Below are 20,624 nucleotides of genomic sequence, written 5' to 3' on the forward strand. Positions count from 1 at the left end.
CTCAACCTTTTTCTTTTTTTTAGTCGAGGCCCCCTTCAAAATTCCACACAATCTCGAGGCATCAAATTATAAAATTAAGTTAACTAATAGTTTTGCATAATGTAGCAACATCCACATGCGTGGGACACCCAACATTAGTGGTGATTTATTCTTCCAAAGCAAATACATCTTTGTACACTGGTACTGATTAGTATCCCAGTGTTTCTCTTTTCCCTTGGATTCTCTCCCTCACTCCCTCTCCCTCGCTAATGTGACCCTGGTGCTGAAGGAGAAGGGCAGGGGAGGAGCAGGTGCCTGGCATGGCTTTGTGTAATTAAAAGGCATTCTTGATCCACCCCCTGGCTTTGGGTAATTTCTAGTTTTTTTGCCAAGGCACAACTGACAAAAAAAAGAAGGCACCCTGGTTGAAAAAGGCTGCCTTATGCCTCGTTTCCACTGAGCAGATCGGTTCGGGTCAGTTCGGTACGGTACGCTAATTTGAGTGTTTCCATTATGAAAGTGGCCCATACAACCGAACCAAACCGCACCATTCCTGGTCCTGCTTCAGATGTAGGGCCATAGGAAATGGTACGGTACGGTTAGGGCGGAGCTACTGGCGTCACACGATAGATTCCACTGATTGGCGGACAGGAAAACTTCAATGCTCACGTCAAATGAAAGAGCAAAACAAACACCTCATTTGGTGTAAACCCCGCATGGTCCCTGGTGGCCCGACTTGCAGTGGAAACGCTCACCTAAATAGACCGGACCATTCTAACCCTTCCAAACTGTACTGACCCGAACCGTTCCGCTCAGTGGAAACGAGGCATAAGATGATCTCATTCTGTATATATACAGCTATGTGGGTACAGAACTGGATACAGGAAACAGGGTACAGGAAATGTTCTATTTTTCAGGAGGATTCTAAAACAAAAGGTAAATCTTTTAGGTTGGGTTCACACTGGATTGCAGAGCGGCTCGCAGCAGGAGGTCCGGTGCGTCCTGTTCACCGTTTCAGGTCTGAATTTGGTCAAAGTTTTTGGCTGAATTTGGACCTGAAACAGACCAGAAGACTCATACAAATTTCCTGCAAACTGCTCCACAGCTGTGTAAACCGGCTCTATTGAGAGCAGGTCACAGTCTCCTAACATGTAAATTGGATGCGGAGAAACTCGTATCCAATTCGCACCTGTGTGAACCCAGCCTTAAGGTACTGCTCAGGCATATACACCATGTCTAGATGTTCCCTATAAGACAGCAAATCCAAATTCAATTTTGCAATTTCTGTTGATCAGTATTAAAAGAGTGTATTTCTGTTGATTAGTATTAAAAAAAAAAAAAAAACCACACACACACACATACGAAGTTAAACCCATTATGATTCTGTGTTGTATGATGATAAAACATGAAAACTTTTAAGTGGGTGAATACTTTTCTTAGGTACTTTTTTAGGGTGAAGAACCTTTTGTCATTTTATTATTTCTGACTTTGCTCCTATTGAGTAAATTCAACCGATAACCATTCAAAGTAAGGGGATATCTAAATCCATTATTTAACCTCATAACCCTTAAAAGTAATGAGTAAAAGTTCAAAATGTTGCAGTTGTCACCAGAACAAGAATTTGGAGCAAATTCTTCTATGGTAACACCTGTTCCTGTGACAACTGTCTCAGAGGGGAATTCTCCCTCACTTTTGAGAAATCCTGTATCTTGCTTCATGTTGCATCTTCGGGTAGTAAGTAAAATAAAGTCTTCCCATTGGGACACAGCAAAAAGTACACTGACTTGGGTTTCAACTCTTCCATACTCTATAAAAAAAAAAAAAAACATGGCTTTAACATTTTAATCCTCAACTAGAATCGGCTTCTGTGAGTTACACAGCTCAACAGGGAAACCTACAGTTTTTGAACTACTGTATACTAAGGAAAAATTAATAAATTCCAGGGAGGCTAGTTATAGCTATGAGCTGATTGGAAGACATTCATTCACTTTTTGACTGCCAAATTAGATCCATATCTAGGCAGTTTGGGACAGTTTAACACATATCCCCAAGCCAGGCTTCTTTTGATGGTAGGGTATAAGCCAACAAGAAGAATCCACCCTAGCTTATCATTTTCCACGTATGGCCCTTAAGAAAGATTGACTTGGTTTATCTCTTTAGATCTAAAGAACCCCTTGGACAACAAATATGGCTGGAATAGGCAATCTTTAAGGTCTGTGACTGCCTGAATGTTTTTTTTTTTTCAGTATCATTCACATTTAGGGTCCATTCACACTAGCGCGACTTGTCAGGCGACTTGGTCGCGGTCGGTCGCTCGCCATTGATTAGCACAGGACCCGTTCTAATAGGAGCGATACAAGTCGCTCCGACTTAGAAAAAGGGTCCTGTACTACTTTGGGGCGACCTGGAGGCGACTTGCATTGACTTCAATTATATGAAGTCCCTGCAAGTTGCGCTGAGGTCGTGGTGCACGCTGTGCACCGCGACTTCACAGGTCGCCCCAGCAAATCGTGTCGCGCCAGTCTGAATGGGTGCTAAGTGACTATGGTAATTAGTATCTATTTGAACAGAAAGTATATATAAAGGCAATTTTTTTGTAATTTGGATAGAGTAAGGTAGTATTAAAACTGCTGTCTTTTTTTTTTTTTTTTTGCCTAATGTGTCTTATTAGGAGAATTTCCCATAACTTCCTTCTCTATGGCATTAGCAGGAAATGTGGGGATGTCTTTTCAATGTGGGGATATCCCATTCTAGACCATTTTCTCAGGATCAAGTGTCCCTATTGGAACACTTTCTGCTTATTTCTGTTCTGATGGCAACTCAAAAGTTTGGATTTACTCTTAGGACAGTAAATCTACCAAATACGGGCACAAATGGGAAAAAACAGTGGTTCTAACCCCTCCCCACTCTACAGGCAGTCCCCAAGTTACAAACATCCGACTTACAAACGACTCATACTTACAAACGGAGGGAGACAACCGGAAATGTGAGGATATCTACCTCTAGGAAGGAAACGTCTGTCCGTTCTCATCAGATCCCATCTGCTGGACGGATGGAAAATAGGGTTTCCATCCATCCAGATTTGACGGATGGGATGTCAGCGGAGATGTCTCCACTGACATCCGATGCCCCATAGAGAAACATGGGGCATCCGTTCAGATCCGCCTGAAAAACGGACAGACGGCTGGCTGAAATGGCTATAAATGACTGCCAGCATCTTGAATGTCCCTGAGATGGACAACTCACACATTACTGGTCTATTGCGATCTACCCAGTACCTTTTACTTTGACAAAATCTCCTTCATCTGTGTCAGGCTTGAACCGTTTATTGTCTGAATTATCCTACATATTACCAATGCACCATTGACCTATGATAGTGACTATAGATAAATTGACTATATATGACATTAAACTGCAGTCTCTGAAAGAACATTGATGCCAACCTGGTTTTGGATATGGACTTCCGCTGTATACCCCATTACTAAGAATCAGACACGAAAGTGTCACAGGACAAGTTACCATTCCATCTGTGGGAAAGGGGGTTCATTTATCCTTCACCTTGGAATTTACAGCCCACACAGGGGACTGGTTTAGTTCACGAGTGCACTTTAGTACTAAGGCCATATACGGTGTTCATGCCACAGCAAATTTATTTACCATTTGTGTATATCTAAAATAGATGTTCTCTTCAGCTTTGAGGCTGTTATAGGCATGCCAACACATATCCTTTGAATAGGTAGTAGTGACTACAAGTCAATTTTTGACCAGTCACTCCCTTTTCCCCAGATATAGTGTTCTGTGTGAGTGCTGAGGTGGATGTAAGGTGGCAGTGTAGCGTGTGGTTTTCCTAATCACCATCTGACAGCATCGTCCGGTAGGGCCCCCAGGGTCCTTTTTTGCATTCCCACTGTGTGTATTCGATTCTATCACCCTTTGTGGAATTTTTTATTATTTTGAATTACATCAATAAAGTTGTCTTTTATATGCTTTAGCCTGCTTGAGCCTTATATTTTGCAACCCTATTCTTAGGGGGTAGCCCCCCCTTTCCCTTCCCCTTTCCCCTGCCTCCTTTTCATTCTATAATAAGGCTTACCTGTAGGTAAAATTAATATCTCCTAAACCTGCATGGTCTAGGAGATATTCACCCTGCATGCAGCCGCTGACATCAACGGCGCATGTACTCCGAAGGTCCGGTGTATCATGCCGGACCTTCAGAGCTTCTTGCTGGCTCCTTGCTGGAAAGTGAACTCCCGTGCACATGGGCGAGAGTGACGTCATCGTTCCTCCGGCCACTCACAGCGCCGGAGCCGCCCGAACCCAGAAGAGATGCAGAGGGAACATGTCAGCTCCCTCAGCGGTGTCCGGGCGACTGTGTGGGGGGCTTCATTCTAAGGTAAGTATTTCATAATGTGCTAGTAAGCGATGCATACTAGCACATTAGTGCACAGTCTATTTTGCAATGTGCAGTTGCACTCTGCAAGTGCAGTTGCTCCAGAGCTTAGTAAATGAGTGATTAACCTTCCTAGCGGTATTCCCGAGTGTGGCTCGGGGTTAAATTTCAGTGCCAAAAGCGGTAACCCAGAGCCACACTTGGGGTACCGCTAGGAAGATCGCTGAATCCTGGTAGAGGGGTTAGTTACCTTGTCACTGGGATCCAGCGATGTATCTCGGCGGTGTGCGGCGGCGGATCTTCCTCCCGATGCTCTGTGTGCCCCGGCTTCCGTCTCCTGCGACGTGAGGTTCGCAGGGGGGGTGGAACCGGCGGCAAATTCAAAACTAAAACACACTGATACATTGCAAAATAAAATAAATTCACGTTATTTTGCCCCCCAGTGCCCTTTCCTGCAGTTTTACTGTACTTTTTATGTATATATATATATATATATATATATATATATATACAGTGCCTTGCGAAAGTATTCGGCCCCCTTGAACTTTGCGACCTTTTGCCACATTTCAGGCTTCAAACATAAAGATATAAAACTGTAATTTTTTGTAATTGTTCATATGTGAATATATATATATACATATATATGTGCATGGTCTATTTTATTGTGTCAAGCTGGACAATTGAATTATGCAATTATCATAATTTTTGGAGATCACCTTTCATTTTGCTCTTGTGCTGTACATTTACCACCACACATCTTTGTACAGTATAAAACAAAGTGCCAGTTCTTCCCAGGGGCTGTGCAAAGTTATATAGGAGCTGTAGAAAACTATTGTTAGACCAGTTAAATGATTGAATTAAAAAGTGATGTTCCATGAAAGCATTGGTAGCGTATTATGACAGTGTGATTTAAGGATGCCATTCAGTGGCAGGTTTATTATGAGATGTGCAGTAAAACTGTAATCAGCACTTCCTTTAGCTGCTACTACAAAGTAGCTAACAGAGTAGTATTACTGCTGCCTAGGTAGTTGCATCAACTATTAGTTCACTGAGTGTAATGTGCAGTTTCTGTTGCCAGGAGTAGCAGGTCATTTGATTGGCAGAAAGGTCTGAAATGGAGCAGGCCTTCTTTTCAATAAGCCCTCCCCCACATCCTCCAGCATACAGACAGTCAAGGCTATTATGAAGGGAAATACATTGCTTCAGCAGAGCCTCCCTCTAATTCAGCCTGCTCAGCCCTCAGCAGAGAAAACACTTCTCAAAAGGATTTGCTACCTCCCAGCCCAGCCCAACCCCCCCCCCCCCCCCCAGTTGCTCCTTTGAAGGAAACTTGTGTGATAGTAGGGACTGTGTGTTAGGGTGCTGGATGGATTATACTAAGAAGCATGTGGCTCTTTTTCATCCTCTGAGATAAAGCAACGTTTTTATTTCCTGCTTTTTACGTTTCATTTAAGCCCTGTTTGCCGAGCTTAGAGGAAGCTGAATGAACAGCTGGACAGCTGGATATCAGGTATTACTGACAACTCTTGTAGCTCTGTTGACGCATTTGTGGCATATAAATAGACTTATGTACACAAACTCTATGGGTTTGATTCATTCTAATAGTCATTCTTTGGTTTTAGCATCAGAAAATGACTGCTGCTCCCTCTTAATTCAATGACACTTCTAAAAAAACATTTATGTTGGTGCCTTATTGTAACCGTACGGTCTCGCTTTATCTGTGCGCTATATAAATTCTGTATAATAATAATAATTCAGTATTTTCCAGGAAGTCAGCTGGAGTATATCATACATTAGGAGGCATGTGTACATTTTTATTTATTTATTTTTAATAACAGGATTTGTGTTATGCTACAAAGTAATTTGGTGTTTGTACAACTTGTGTGTGAAAGATAAACTCCAACTAGTTCCATCTCAGCTGTACAAGCTCCATTCAAAGTGATCTATAATACTTTAACTTGCACATTCGCAGCTTATACAGTCCTATGGCACATGTGTTTATTGTTATCTGGGCTCTCTGAATCACATCATATCTCAGGATTGCGTCATGGTTCCATACTCTGATTTTAAAGTGGCCTGTTTCCTTCAGAAAATACAGGAGAAATGCAATTTTTAGATCATTTCGATAAGGGTTAATAAAAAAAATGTTTTTATTGTGGACAATATTCGGGACATTGTTTTTGTTATCATTGGGTTTAGATTAGATAGGGAATTCAGTGCCGGTTCACACTTGTGCGATTTTACTGCGAATGCGATGCGTTATGAAAAGTCTAGATTCGCATGTATTCCCAAAATACATTGTATTCGCGACGGTCGTTCACATGTATGCGTTGCGATTCAGAAGCGAATATAATGCGATGATGAAAAGGGTCTTGTGCGAGTTTACAGCGTTGCGTTGCGAATTTAGTCTCCATAGACATCAATGTAAATCGGTCTGGACTCGCATTATGAGTTCAGATATGTGCGAATTCTTATTTTTTGTTTGATTTTTTTCAATTTTTCTTTACAATCGCGCTGGTACTATTGAAAAACACAAGGTAAACTCGCACTGCAAATTCTTATGTGCAAATTCTTATTTTTTGTTTGATTTTCCCCTCAGCTCCACCACTCCTGAATTTAATTAACATAATCAACGCAATCAAATTTTCATTACAATCGCGCTGGTACTATTGAAAAACACAACTCGCACTGCAAATTCTTATGTGCGAATTCTTATTTTTTGTTTGATTTTCCCCTCAGCTCCACCCCTCCTGAGCTTAATTAACATAATCAACGCAATCAAATTTTCATTACAATCGCGCTGGTACTATTGAAAAACACAACTCGCACTGCAAATTCGCATAGCAATGGCATCCGTTCGCAATCGCACAAGTGTGAACCACTTCTAAGTTTGTTTTTACTGTCTTTCCCTTACTTGTTAGTGTGGTTTGGTATAACGCTTCTATCAGTAATGGGCCATACACACAAAGATTTTCTGAAGACCTTTTCCTTCAGTGCCGGTTCACACTTCCGCGTGTGCGCCGATCGCATGTAATATCGGAGCGCACTGCTCCTTCATTACATGCGATCGGATGTGCAGTGCGAATTCAGCCATATACTTTGTATGGCTAAATTCGCATTGCACCCACACAAAAGTCGCACATGAGGCATTTTTTCAGCCGCATCAGGATCGGATCGCACAGTGGTTCACACTTGTGCGATCCGATCCTGAGCGAACTGTCAGATCGCACTGTGATATGCGATCAAACTGGGGGTGTCGTTAAGATTTCATTGACACCTCCAGCGTATCGCATATGGCAGTGTGAACTGCCAGATGTGCGTTTGCGATGCGGGAACAGGAATTCGCAGCCTTCCCGCATCGCACAAGTGTGACCCGGCACTTAGACTTACCAAAACCATATAATATGAGGTCAAACCTAAACACTTTCAATTTGTATGCAATCTGGCAGGCCCTTGCACTACATAGGAAAGGTAAATCTGAAGGAAATCTAACCACAAAAGTTGGATAGTGTGTATCCAGCTTTAGACTACAAAGCAGCTGCGTCCCCCAGGATATATTTTAGGATATAAGTAGTCAGTAGCTGGCTTCTGAGTTTTTGTGACAATGTTATTATCATTAGACATTTTTTATGTTTATGAAAGCTGACCCAACCATCCATCACAGGCCTAATTAAAGTGTTCTCTTAAGACAGAGTGTCTTTGATAAGAAGAAATGCCAGTGACCATTTATTTTGTTGAACTTGGGTCATGTTTGAAAAAAAGAATGCAGATTCCGTAACCTCTCATCTAGAAGCCTAGCTCTAAGCTGTTTCCACATCTTCATTATGTATTTCCCTGAATTAGCATACTAGTCATTACGTAGCCTTTTGTCGGTGTAAAGCAGTTTGTTACTTTTGTAGTGTGATGTAGGCTCTTCCAGCAGGAAGGAGTTAAATTGAATGCAGTGCTAATGAATGTGTAAGAAATGACTTGGAGGCCCTGATAAACATTTGCAAGTTGCATTAACTCTGTATGTTACAAGATCACTAACACATGGTTTAATGTGCTTGTTACACTCAGCTGGAAAGCTTTCCCACACTTCTAACTGCCCACTGCATTCAGTGCCTTTTATAACTTTCACCAACCCTCCTGCATTCGCTATTGTGACTTGTGTTGTGTGTTTTCCCCTGTCACCCCTCCTTGTACTGAAATTCTACACCCTGCCCTTTATTTGCCGCTCATCCTTTTTATCCTGGAGACCTTGGGGAAAAGAAGTTTGCTCCAAAGACTGGATTATCAACTAAAACCTATTTGTGCTGTGACACGAAATATGTGCAAAAAGTCAATTCTGCATTTATATGGGAGAGCGTAATTTGGATGCTTTTTGGGGGAAATGTCAGTGTACCTTTCTGAAAATAACCAAAGGATAACTTTGTTACCTTTCATCGTGTAACCTATAGAAACCTAAATTTAGTGACAGGAATACCCTAATTAGAATGACAGTACAGTATGTGATTTTTCTATGTAATGAGACCGATAGGGGCTTCGGCGTTGGTAACTGTATAGCGTACAGGTCCAATCAGTGATCTCATTGTTGAAAATGTTCAGATATTCTGGTATGTTAAAGAGGTTGCAAACCCATATAATTTTTTTTTGGAACCTGTAAGAGAAACGCATAATGAGCTAGTATGCATCGCATACTAGCTCATTATGCAATACTTACCTTAGAACGAGCCCCCGCCGTGCCGCCCGCTCACCTGTATGACGGGCGACATGTCCAGTCGCCCGTCTTCAGGGATTGCGGCATCCGGCCATCTGATTGGCCAGAGCCGCGGTGACGTCACTCCCGCCGACAGTCACGGCACGGGGCTCTGAAGAAACGGCACGAGCGGCCGTCCCTTCACAGCACATGCGCCAGTGACGTCACTGGCTGCATGTAAGGTAAATATCTCCTAAACGGTACATGTTTAGGAGATATTTACAGTACCTATAGGTAAGCCTATGATAAGGCTTACCTATAGGTACAAGTGTCAGAGGAGGGTTTACTTCCTCTTTAAATAGCAGCACTGAAGAGAAATCTAAAGAAGTAAGACCTTAAAGCCTGATACACACTATGAGTGGCGGTTCACACATATGCGATGCGGGAACCCTGCGAATCCACTGCGGGTTCCCGCATCGCACTCGAGTCGCAGGCAGTTCACACTGCCATATGCGAATCACTGGTGGTGTCAATACAAAGTTAACGACACCCTCAGATCAGTTAGCATATCGCAGTTTGGACAGGAATCGTATCGCATAGGTGTGAACACCCATGCAATCTGATTCTGGTGCGGACCAAAAAAAGGGTCCTGTGCGACTTTGGCCCGAATGCAATGGGAATTCAGCCACACAATCTGTATGGCTGAATTCGCAACGCACAGACATTGCATGTGATTTGCATAGCAGTGCGGTGCGAATCACATGCAATGTCTGACATCGCAAATGTGTGAACCGGCACTCGGGTTGATTTACTAAAGGCAAATATGCTGTGCACTGCAAGTGCAGTTGCTATAGATCTGAGGGGAAGCGCTGCTGATTTTATCATTCAATTATGGACAAGCAAATATGCATTTTTTTTTTTCTTTGCTTGTTCCCCCTCAGAGCTAGAGCAACTTGCAGTGCACAGACTATTCACCTTTAGTAAAAAAAAAAAATTGTTCCGTTGAACAAAAAAGAAATGTCAGGTCCGGTCGGAGTTGCTGTACTAACGATCCAACATTAGTACAGCGATCTCCCCCGCTAAACTGTTGAGCCAGAACACTTTGGTCAGCTCTCTCAGCCATTGGCTTCTACCGGGGCTGGCAGTCTTTTTTTCTGTTCAACTCGCTGGTTTGAATGGCAAAAAACTTTGTGTACCCGGCTTTACTAAAGTTGCTAAAAATTTCATACGGCCGAATACAACTTTGGAAGTGATGTAATGTGTCAAATTGTATTGTATTCTTTCATTTCCAAGCATGCGTAGTCCTGGTCAGATTTTTTTTTTTTTTTTTTAAATACCATACTAATTAGTTATTAAAAATAGTTCCGGTATCGTACAAAAAAAAAATTTTGTGCTTGTCCCTTCAAACGTTTTCACATGAACTGTGGTGATTGGCTTTCGAAAGCTGTGATTATTGGATGATCACTTCTTATTGTGTGTACTAGGCCTTAGCTTTTTGTTTGCACCAATCAAAAAAAAAAGTTTTGATGGTTAATAATGCCCCTAGAGTGGACCACGTGCCCACTTGGTATAAGAAGTAACCAGGAATTTCAAGGGCTTTCACTGCATAGACTGTAGCAGTACAGCAATAGGACAGTCCCATTTGCTGAGAACTATGGGTTTGCTCAATGTGCAAAACTGGCCACATACAGTATATTACATTTGCTTTTGAATTTACTTCTAACTATGTAGTATAAGCAGAGATGTATAGTAACGAAGTAGAACTACTTAAGTACTGTACTTAAGTACCGAAATGCGGTATCTGTACTTTCCTAGAGTAGAATTTTTTTCTCCTACTTCTACTTTTACTTCACTACATTTTTTCGATGATTTTGATACTTCTACTCAAGTATTTTTTTTTTGTGCTGCATAGTTACTCGTTACTTTTAAAAAAATTACCAGTGCCAGAACAGTAGATGGCAGGTTGCATAAAGCTCAAAAAAATGTGTATAATGTCATTTGTAAATCAGCGCATACGAAAATAAAGGCTGTGTATAATAAAAGCTGCTATACCAAATCTTTCCAATAAAAAGAAAATATGAAACAAACAAATAAATGGTGCTACAACGCTTAAAGTGCATCAAGAAACTACTAACAAACACAGGTTAATCATTTTAATAAATCATTTGAAATAATAAAAACAATATGATGTTCAAACTTTTGACTTATTTCTTTAATAACTACATAACACAGTACTTGTACTTCTACTTTCAGTACTTGAGTAGAATTTTTTTTTCAAAACTACTGGTACTTTTTACTTTTAGTACTTAAGTAGCAAATTTTTTGAAAAAACTACTTGCAATACTTAAGTAAAAAAAATGTTGAATACTTTAGTACTTCTACTTAAGTAACTTTTTCTGCGAGCACTTCCACTTCTACTCAAGTAATTTTTTGATCGAGCACTTGTACTTTTACTCAAGTAGAAATTTCGAGTACTTTATACAAGTCTGAGTATAAGGCAAAAAATCATTATTTCTCTTTTGTTCATTGACAAACACCGCTCCTGATCTTCTTAACCATTGGGTTACACTGCCCCCTACAGGAGTAGGACACGAGGCAGAAAAAAGTCTGGCTATGCCTATGGGCAGTCTCAGGGGGTATACTCCCTCTCTCTGCTATAGGTATTCAGTTTTGTTACAAGCAGTGTTAGAAGAATTACAACTCCACAGAGGAGTGGGTGCTGTGTCTGTCAATGAACATCAGAGAAATGGATTTTACGGTAATTCAAAAATCCCATTTTCTCTTTCATTCACTGACGGACACCGCTCCTGATCTTCTTAACCATTGGGACATCCCAAAGCAGTGTTAAACATGAAGGGTGGGAACAGCAAAAACTGGCCTTGAGTACTACCAAAGATCAGGTGTTGGCCTAATTGGCCCTTGGCCACATACTCCTTGGTGCGTACTTTACTTCAGGGAGTTAGGCACTTGGTCCCTCCAGTGTGGTCTCCGTTGCCACCTTGGGACCTCAATTTGGTGCTCGCAGTCCTCCAGAGGCCGCCTTTTGAGAATCTTCGGGTAGTGATCATCTGTATAATTAAACAATGTTTTATTTGAGTTTTGGATGCATGACCAATGGTACCTTACTTATAAAGTTCATTGGTCCTCTGAACATCTTCTGAAATGGTATATGACAGATCTAAATTGCTATTTTTACAGTACAGTGCCCCACCAAAATCCTTCAAGTTAGCTAGATGTAATTCTGGTTATTGCAGTTTTTGACCAAATTTTAGGTTTTATAAAATGTGAGGAACAGCAGGTTTCTTGGTTCTAAAGCCCTAAAGTCATGCCAGAGCATAACATTTCGCTGCCAGCTTCTGAAAATTGCAGAGCGCCACTAACAGAAAGCTGCTTACATCACATGCATGTTTTCAAGTATTTCCTGCAAATGTACCTTTTTGAGAGAAACTGATTTTACGGTAAGTCAAAAATACCATTATTTCTAACCAGGTAAGCTTTCACTCTATTTAGTTAAAGGTAAATGATGTTGTAGAGTCAGATTGTAATGTGTGTGGTCAGCTTTATTCATTTTTTTTTTTTTAACCAAAACATGTTTGTTGGGTCATTTGATAACCACACATACAGATATTTGATCTAAGAGTGTATCAGCTGGTTCTGTAACAACCCAGATTATAGCAGGGCTACAGGACCTTCTTGCTATCTGGATCAGAAAATAAATAAACTGGTATGATAATCTTCTATCAAAAGGTACATTTGCAGGAAATACTGTTGAAACCATGCATGTGATGTAAGCAGCTTTCTGTTAGTGGTGCTCTGAAAGTCTCAGAAGCTGGCAGCAAAATGTTTTGCAGTTTTTATGCTCTGACGTACATTTAAGGCTTTAGAACCAAGAAATCTGCTGTTCCTCACATTTTATAACATAAATTATAGCAAAAACTGCAATAACCAGAATTACAACTCGCTAACTTGAAGGATTTTGGTGGGGCATTTTACTGTAAGCAATTTAGATCTGTCATATGCCATTCCAGAAGATGTTCAGAGGACCAATGAACTTTATAAGCAAGGTACCATTGGTCATGCATCCAAAACTCAAATAAAACATTGTTAAATTATACAGATGATCACTACTGAGAGAATGGCAGATCCACTTTTGTTACATCTATGGATTGCTCTGCAAACTCGAACTTCATAGAAGAAATCTCTGTTCTGTTTTGTTTCTAGTTACCTGACCACATCCCTTGTAACAAATTACATATGGTGATATCACACCCCTACTGCTAAATAAATGTATTGAACTTTATAAATGCATAAAACTCAATGGAGTGCTGTAGTGCAGTGTTGACCTTTGTTCTAATTCGTTGCTATGATCAACAGCACTATTTGTTTTTCTCGTGTGGTTTTTTTTTTTTTTTTAAATGCTCAGTGATGAGGATTCATAATCCTGAACAATCAGGATTTTGGATTTACATTTTCATGATTGCTTACCATTTACTATTGTTACAGGCTTGTATGCATCTTATTAAATTCAAATCCAAGTAATATTTCTACTCGATAGCCCCCAGCCCTTCGGGTCCCATGCTGGCGCTCCTGGCCCCTCCCTGCTGACAGGTGCCCCCACAGCAAGCAGCTTGCTCTGGGGACACCTAAGGCCCCTTTCACATTTTTTTGGCGGATCTGAACGGTCCCCCCATGCATCTCTATGGGGGATCGGATGTCAGCGGAGACATGTCCGCTGACATCCGATCCGTCAAATCTGGATGGATGGAAACCCTGTTTTCCATCCGTTCAGTGGATCGGATGAGAACGGAACGACGGTCCATTCCCATCCGATTTTTCCCCATAGAGATGCATGGGGAACTGACAGCTGTGTCTCCGCACACAGCGCAGAGACACAGCCGTCATCATCCTGCTCAGCGGGGGATCGGCGGCTCGATCCCCCGCTGAGAAAAACGGAATCCGTCCGACGGACGGATAGTGTGAAAGGAGCCTAAGCAGGCACGCTTCCAACCCATGGCTCTGCGTGTCCATTCACACAAGGAGCCACGGCTCGGCCCTGTCCCCTTTGTCTCCTGATTGGCTCACTGGCTGTGATTGACAGCAGCAGTAGCCAATGGCTCCCACTACTGCCAAAAGCCAAACAGGAGCGCGAGTCCCCGGAGAGGCAAGGCTCTCGTGGACATTGCTTGATCGAGAGGGGGCTCAGGTAAGTATTGGGGGGGGGCAGCTGCTGCACACAGGTTTTTTACCTTCATGCATAGAATGTAAAGAAGGTAAAAAAACTTGTGCCCCTTTACACCACTTTAACTTTCTTGCACTCACTGGCCAAATTGTTTTCATGTTAGATACAAGTTAAATAGGTTGTAAAGGCTCATAGTTCTTTTTACCTTTTGTCATGGCAATGTGACGTCCACACTCTCCCCCCTCCCCCTGTATCCTGCTCATGTGGGTTTGTGTGTCCTCAGAGGAGAGTGCCGGCTGGACCGAGCACATGTGCATTAGGATCTACAAGTAGGGCGTGGTGGTGGACAGACTGGGATGTCCTGCCAGGATCTGGGCAGCCAGGTTGAACATCTACAGCTCCCCCCTCACCTGTGGGAGTCTTGAGGTGGTTTTAGTAGTGCGGCTACAGTGAAATCCTTATGCTGTATCTATCTACTCACAATGTGAGTTTGACCACTGTTGTATTTTTAACTTTATCATATGAAAGCCTAGTTACACTAGGGAAGCTTTGCGCTCTCTCCTTGTGGTTTTCCTGCCACCCAGAGGATCCATAGAGAGCAGGAGCACCCCTTGACTTGTCTAATTATCACCAATAGCCAGCTGGAGGGCTATACTAAACTGTTGATCAGCACACCTGGTAGATTTTTCTTTTGTGTGTATTTTGTATGGAAGATATTAAAGCATGTCATATGTTTACCATTTTTGACATAAAGCTGCAGTGCATAACCTAACTGAAAAAGATTATATCAGTTTGATAAACCTGGTTTCTAAAGCTCCATTCACACCTGAGCGTATCGTTTTCAGGTGTTTTTTGGGGCGTTTTTCAGATGTTTTTTTGGGTGTTTTTTCATGCGTTTTGTTTTGGCACTTTTTGCATGTGTTTGGAGGCAGACATTGACATCTAAGAAAAACGCTTGTAATCTGCCAAAAAAGAAGCTCATGTACTTTTTTGAGCTTCGGACGTTTTGCTTCAGGCGACAAAATGCTCATAGGTGAACAAGGGCCGTTGAAATGAATGGGATTTTGCTTGTTGGGCGTTTTGAGACTTCAGAGATGAGCATTTTACGAGCTAAAAATGCTCAGGTGTGAACAGGGCCTTTTAAACCTGGTTCACATGATCAGATTATCAGATGAATTTTCGTCCATTTTTTGTTGCATGCTAGTCTCATATCGAAAGTGAAGAGGTTACTTTCATACAAAAACTCTCCTACGACAGAATTCAAATTCAGAAGTGATGTAATGTGTATTGTTTTGTATTATACTTTCCCTTCCGAGCATGCGTAGTCTTGCTCTTGCGATTTTTTTTTTTCATGCGGAAACTGTACTAGTTAAACCAAAACTGGACATTGTGTTCACGTACGATAAAAATTTTATAGTCTGCACATTCAGCTTTTGTTGTACGAAAATTCGTAATCGGTTGTCGAAAGCACTATACTAATGATTCAAAAATCTGCAGATCGTGCATCGGGCAAAAATTTTTTTTTTCCGATTTTTCTTGTGCATACGGGCCTTTAGACTGGGTTCACAATTATGCGAACACACATTGGGGTTAATTTACTTAGGGCTCTTTCACACAGGCGGACCGTTCAGACCCGCCTGTCCGTTTTTTTTTTTTTTTTGGCGGATCTCAACGGTCCCCCCATGCATCCCTATGGGGCATCGGATGTAAGAGGAGACATGTTCGCTGACATCCGATCTGTCAAATCTGGACGGATGGAAACCCTATTTTCCATCCGTCCAGCGGATCGGATGAGAACGGACCGACGGTCCGTTCCCATCCGATTTCCCCCATAGAGATGCATGGGGAATTGATAGCTGTGTCTCCGCACACAGAGCGGAGACACAGCTGTCATCCTCCTGCTCAGCGGGGGATTGGCGGATCGATCCCCCCGCTGAGAAAAACTGACTCCGTCCGACGGACAGAGTGTGTGAAAGGGGCCTTAAACTTTAGAGTGCAAAATCTGGTGCAGCTGTGCATGATAGCCAATCAGCTTTTTAGGCTGGGTTTACACTCATGTGAATTGGATGCGGTTTTCCCCCCCATCCAATTCGCATGACAGGAGAGTGTGACCGGCTCTGAACAGAGCAGGTTCACACACCTCCAGGACGGCTGCAGTCTGCATTTGGAAAGGGTCCTGTGCATCTTTGGTTCTGATTCAGAGGTGAATTTGCACCCGTTTCTCCCCTCAATCAGTGAACAGGGACGCCTTGGATTCCCTGCTTTGAGCCGCGGCTGCAGCATGTGTGAACCCAGCCTTAAGATGTCTATAGCCATGTGACTCCTATTTTCTGATTGTCACAACTTTGTCAGATTTTGATTAAAGTAATGCAGCTGTGGAGAATAAAAACATGTAACCTATAGGGGTCTGATTTTAAAGCAGAACCTATGACTTTAACAAACCTTTGCTGGTTAAGAATCAATCACCTCCCATTTAAAACACATGCACCTGAATGGTTCTCCACCAGAGAAGGTTGGTAAAAGTTACAATCTCAACTTTAGAAATAAACTTTTTATTGTCTGGTGGCCAATAGAGCCCAACATTGTGATTTGTTTGGATGAAACATACTGCCCTTTGTTGTTTTCCTATCTCAGATCATTGAGCTACAGTTACAAATATACAATTTCAGCTTTAAACATGAATGTGTATTTCATATCATATGTTTTTATCCAAGTAAGAGTTCTTTGTTTGTTTCTTATATGAAGACTAGTTTTTTATGCATATGGTCATGATTTATTTTACCTATGATCATTCTCAATAATAAACCAATTGCACAAATATTCACATCATACAGTTAATAGTTACTTAGTAACTATTTAATATTTTTTTTTTTTGTTAGTTTTGGATAAAGAACAGGGGATTGGAACGCTTGTCACTTTTATTGCTGTCTGCGCCCCCCGTTAAAGAGATTCACCCACTCTATTTGTCCTGTTTCCTATTATCACTGAAAGTGAAAGTGAAAGAAAATCACAATTTTCTCTTTCGTTCATTGACAGACTCAGCTCCTGATCTTCATAACCATTGGGTTATACTGCCCACCTACAGGAGTAGGACATAAGGCAGAAAAATAATCTGGCTATGCCTAAGGGCAGTCTCAATGGTTATACTCCCTCTCCCTGCTTTAGGTACTCAGTTTTTTTTTCTGCCTAGTCAGGAGTAAGAACCTAGTTCCTTGCTGGGATCTCTGGTCCTGGCAAATTCTTTCATTTTAGATCAGTGGTTCTCAACTCCGGTCTTTAGGACCCACTAACAGGCCAGATTATAGGTATTACCTTGAGGAGATGCAGACTAGAATACTGCAATCACTGAGCAGCAAATGATATCACCTTCAATGTATTTCAGTTATCTTGCAAACCTGGCCTGTTAGTGGGTCTTGAGGACAGGAGTTGAGAACCACTGTTTTAGATAGAATTTTTTTTTCTCCTGTTTTTTTTCCTGCGAGATCTACAATCAGCTGCCGGACTGCAGTTTATCTGTGATGCCTCTTTGGATGCGGCTCCCCTAGTGTCTCGGCTCTCTGTTTCGGCAGTGGTCCTTCGGCGTGTGTCTTGGCTTAAATGCTGGTCTGCGGAACAAACTTCTAAAAAGACCTTGACTGATCTTTGCTTTCAAGAGAATCGCCTGTTTGGGGCTACCCTGGATGACCTCATTGAAGGCCTCACAAGGGGAAAGGCTACTAAGGGCAAGGAACCTCCTCGTAGATGTGGGTCCTCCATCTCGATTCATAAGCAGTATTTTTTGTCCCTCGGGGTTGACTGATAAGGGCTCGGAGCCTTTCAGGACCTCCTCTGGAGGATCTAAACAAACCTGGTCTGACAAGCTGAGAGTGGGCTTCTCCAGACCCATGGACAGGGCTCCTTCAGCATGAAGGTGTGCCCTCACCCGTATCGGGGGTGGGGGGACATCTTGGCTGTTTTCCGGACCCGTGGACTTCCCTCGTACAAGACAAGTGGGTACAAGTCATCATTTGGTTCGGCTACAAGATCAAATTTGTTTTTTACTCAAATCTGTTTACAGTTCCCAGGAAGGAAGGCAAGGTTCGTCCAATCCTGAACCTCACCATTCGCACGGTGGTGGCATTCCTGCATTAGGGGGATTTTCTTGCCTCTATCGACATCAAGGATGATTACTTTCACATTCCAATATGTGCCAGTCACCAGCGCTTCCTCTGCTTTGCCGTGTGAGAGGAGCATTATCAGTTTGTGGCGTTTAAACTCTGGTCTCACCTCTGCTCCTCGGGTCTTCACAAAAGTGTTAGCCCCGGTGCTAGCATTGTTACGCCAATGGGGGATCGCGGTACTGGGCTACTTGGACAACCTCCTTCTTCTGGGAGCGGAGTCTCCTGCTGCTCTGGTGAAAAACATGGAAATCACCATAGGAACTCTGCAGGAATTCGGCTGGATTCTGAATTTTCAGAAGTCTGCTCTGGTTTCTCTGGACAAACTCCAGAAATTGCAGGCTGAAATTTGTCCAGCAGATGGTCATCCCTCCGGACTTGCAGGCGGGTGCTGGGCCTGCTGGTGTCTACCTTCAAGGTTGTTCTATTTGCACAGTTCCATATGAGGTCCTTGCAAGGGTGATTCTGGCCAAATGGGACAAGACTATGCAGTCTCTCGACAATCTGATCCGACTGAGCCAGGGAACGAAGGAGTCCCTGATATGGTGGCTTCATTCTCCGGTGCTTCAGCTGGGCAAATCCTTCCTTCCCTTGTATTGGGCAGTGGTCACCACGGATGCCAGCCTGTACAGCTGGGGAGGCGTCCTCAGCAACGATTTCTGCTCTGGGGATCTGGACACTGGAAGAGTCCAGACTACCGTTCAATGTCTTAGAATTCTGAGCGATCAGACTGTGCCTGGACCATTGGACAGATCGTCTTCAGGGGTATCCAGTGTGCATTCAATCAGACAGTGCCATGGCTGTGGATTATGTCAATCACCAAGGCTGCACATAAAGTGTCCTGGCGTTTCTGGAATGGTCCTTTTAATCCAGAGGTGTTTCATCAGTTGTGTTTCTGGTGGGGCATCCCCAAGGAAGATCTGTGGCGTCTCGGCTCAAAAGAAAGGTGCAGAGGTTTGTGGCTCGGTCATGGGATCCTTTGGCTGATGCCACAGACACGCTGGTGACACCCTGAGGTCTGTATCATCTAATTTACGCCTTCCCTCATCTCAAGCTTTTACCAAGACTTCTATGCAGGATCGAGGCAGAAGGGATTCTGGTCATCTTAGTGGCTCCGGACTGGCCTCGCCTTGGCTTGGCTGGTCACAGACGTTCCTTGGAAGCTTCCTCTCAGGGAGGATCTGCTGTCCCAAGGACCAATCTTCCATCCTATTTTACAGTCGCTGGTTTTGACGGCTTGGCTGTTGAACGCCAGGTGCTGTTGGATAGAGGTTTATCTGGATTGGTGATTCCAATGCTGTTAAAAGCTAGGAAATCTACTTTTAGGAAGATCTATCATCGTACGTGGAAGACATACATTGTGTGGTGTGAGTCTCTTGAGGTTCATCCTCACTCCTTTTCGGCTTGGATTTTGACCTTCCTTCAACAGGGGGTTGAACAGAAAATGGCCTTGAGTACCATCAAGGGCCAGGTGTTGGCTTTGGCAGTCTTCTTCCAACGACCCTTGGCCACACACTCCCTGGTGCGTACCTTTCTTCAGGGTGTCTGACATTTGGTTCCCCAGTGCGGTCTCGGTTGCCGCTTTTGGACCTCAGTTTGGTGCTTTCAGTCCTCCAGAAGCGTCCCTTTGAGAATCTTTGGGAGATTCCCTTACTTATACTGTCTCAGAAGGTGAATTTTTGGGTGGCTTTCACCTCTGCTTGCAGGGTGTGGGAACATTGTCCTGTCATTCACCTTACTGGTGATTCATAGGGATAAGGTGGTTCTTCGCCCCTGTCTGTCTTTCCTCCTCAAAGGTTGTCTCTGATTTTCTTAAAATACAGAGTCTTTTAGGAAGTTAGACTCACTATTTGTGCTCACGGATGGGTCTCAGAAGGGGTCGTTCGCTTCCTCTGCGACCATTTGCAGATGGATCAGACAGACGGTTATTCAGGCCTATTCCATCAGGGGTCAGGTTCCTCCTTTCCCTGTCAAGGCGCACTCTACTCGGGCACTTGGTACCTCCTGGGCCTTCCGTCATCAGGTGTCAGTGACACAGGTTTGCAAGGCAGCCACCTGTCGTCGGTGCACACTTTCACAAAGTTCTATGAAGTGGGTGTGTTGGCATCTGCAGATGCTTATTTTTGCCGCAAGGTTTTGCAGACTTGATCGTCTTTAAGGGTGTATTGTTTTTATCAGGTGGGCTCCAGTTGTTTTTGTTGAGCTCCTGTTGCCTGGTTGGCTACTGTTTGCCTGGGGAAT

At 42.9% G+C, this 20,624-nt stretch overlaps 1 protein-coding gene across 2 annotated transcripts in view; it reads left to right on the forward strand.

Annotated features, from left to right (window-relative positions):
- The window catches only part of PALD1 (phosphatase domain containing paladin 1), a 379,422-nt gene that overhangs the window by 88,309 nt on the left and 270,489 nt on the right, over positions 1-20,624 (forward strand). The window contains exon 1 of one of the 2 annotated variants that reach the window (XM_082269286.1): positions 5,546-5,879. The exons of the other annotated variant lie outside the window; for it this stretch is intronic. The gene's annotated coding sequence lies outside the window, so the exon portion shown is untranslated. Of the gene's footprint in view, positions 1-5,545; positions 5,880-20,624 lie in introns of those variants that run through there. 2 annotated transcript variants of the gene reach the window in all.

The sequence above is a fragment of the Pelophylax lessonae genome (genome assembly GCF_965119305.1).
Source record: "Pelophylax lessonae genome assembly, chromosome: 9".
NCBI classification, from domain to species: Eukaryota; Metazoa; Chordata; class Amphibia; order Anura; family Ranidae; genus Pelophylax; species Pelophylax lessonae.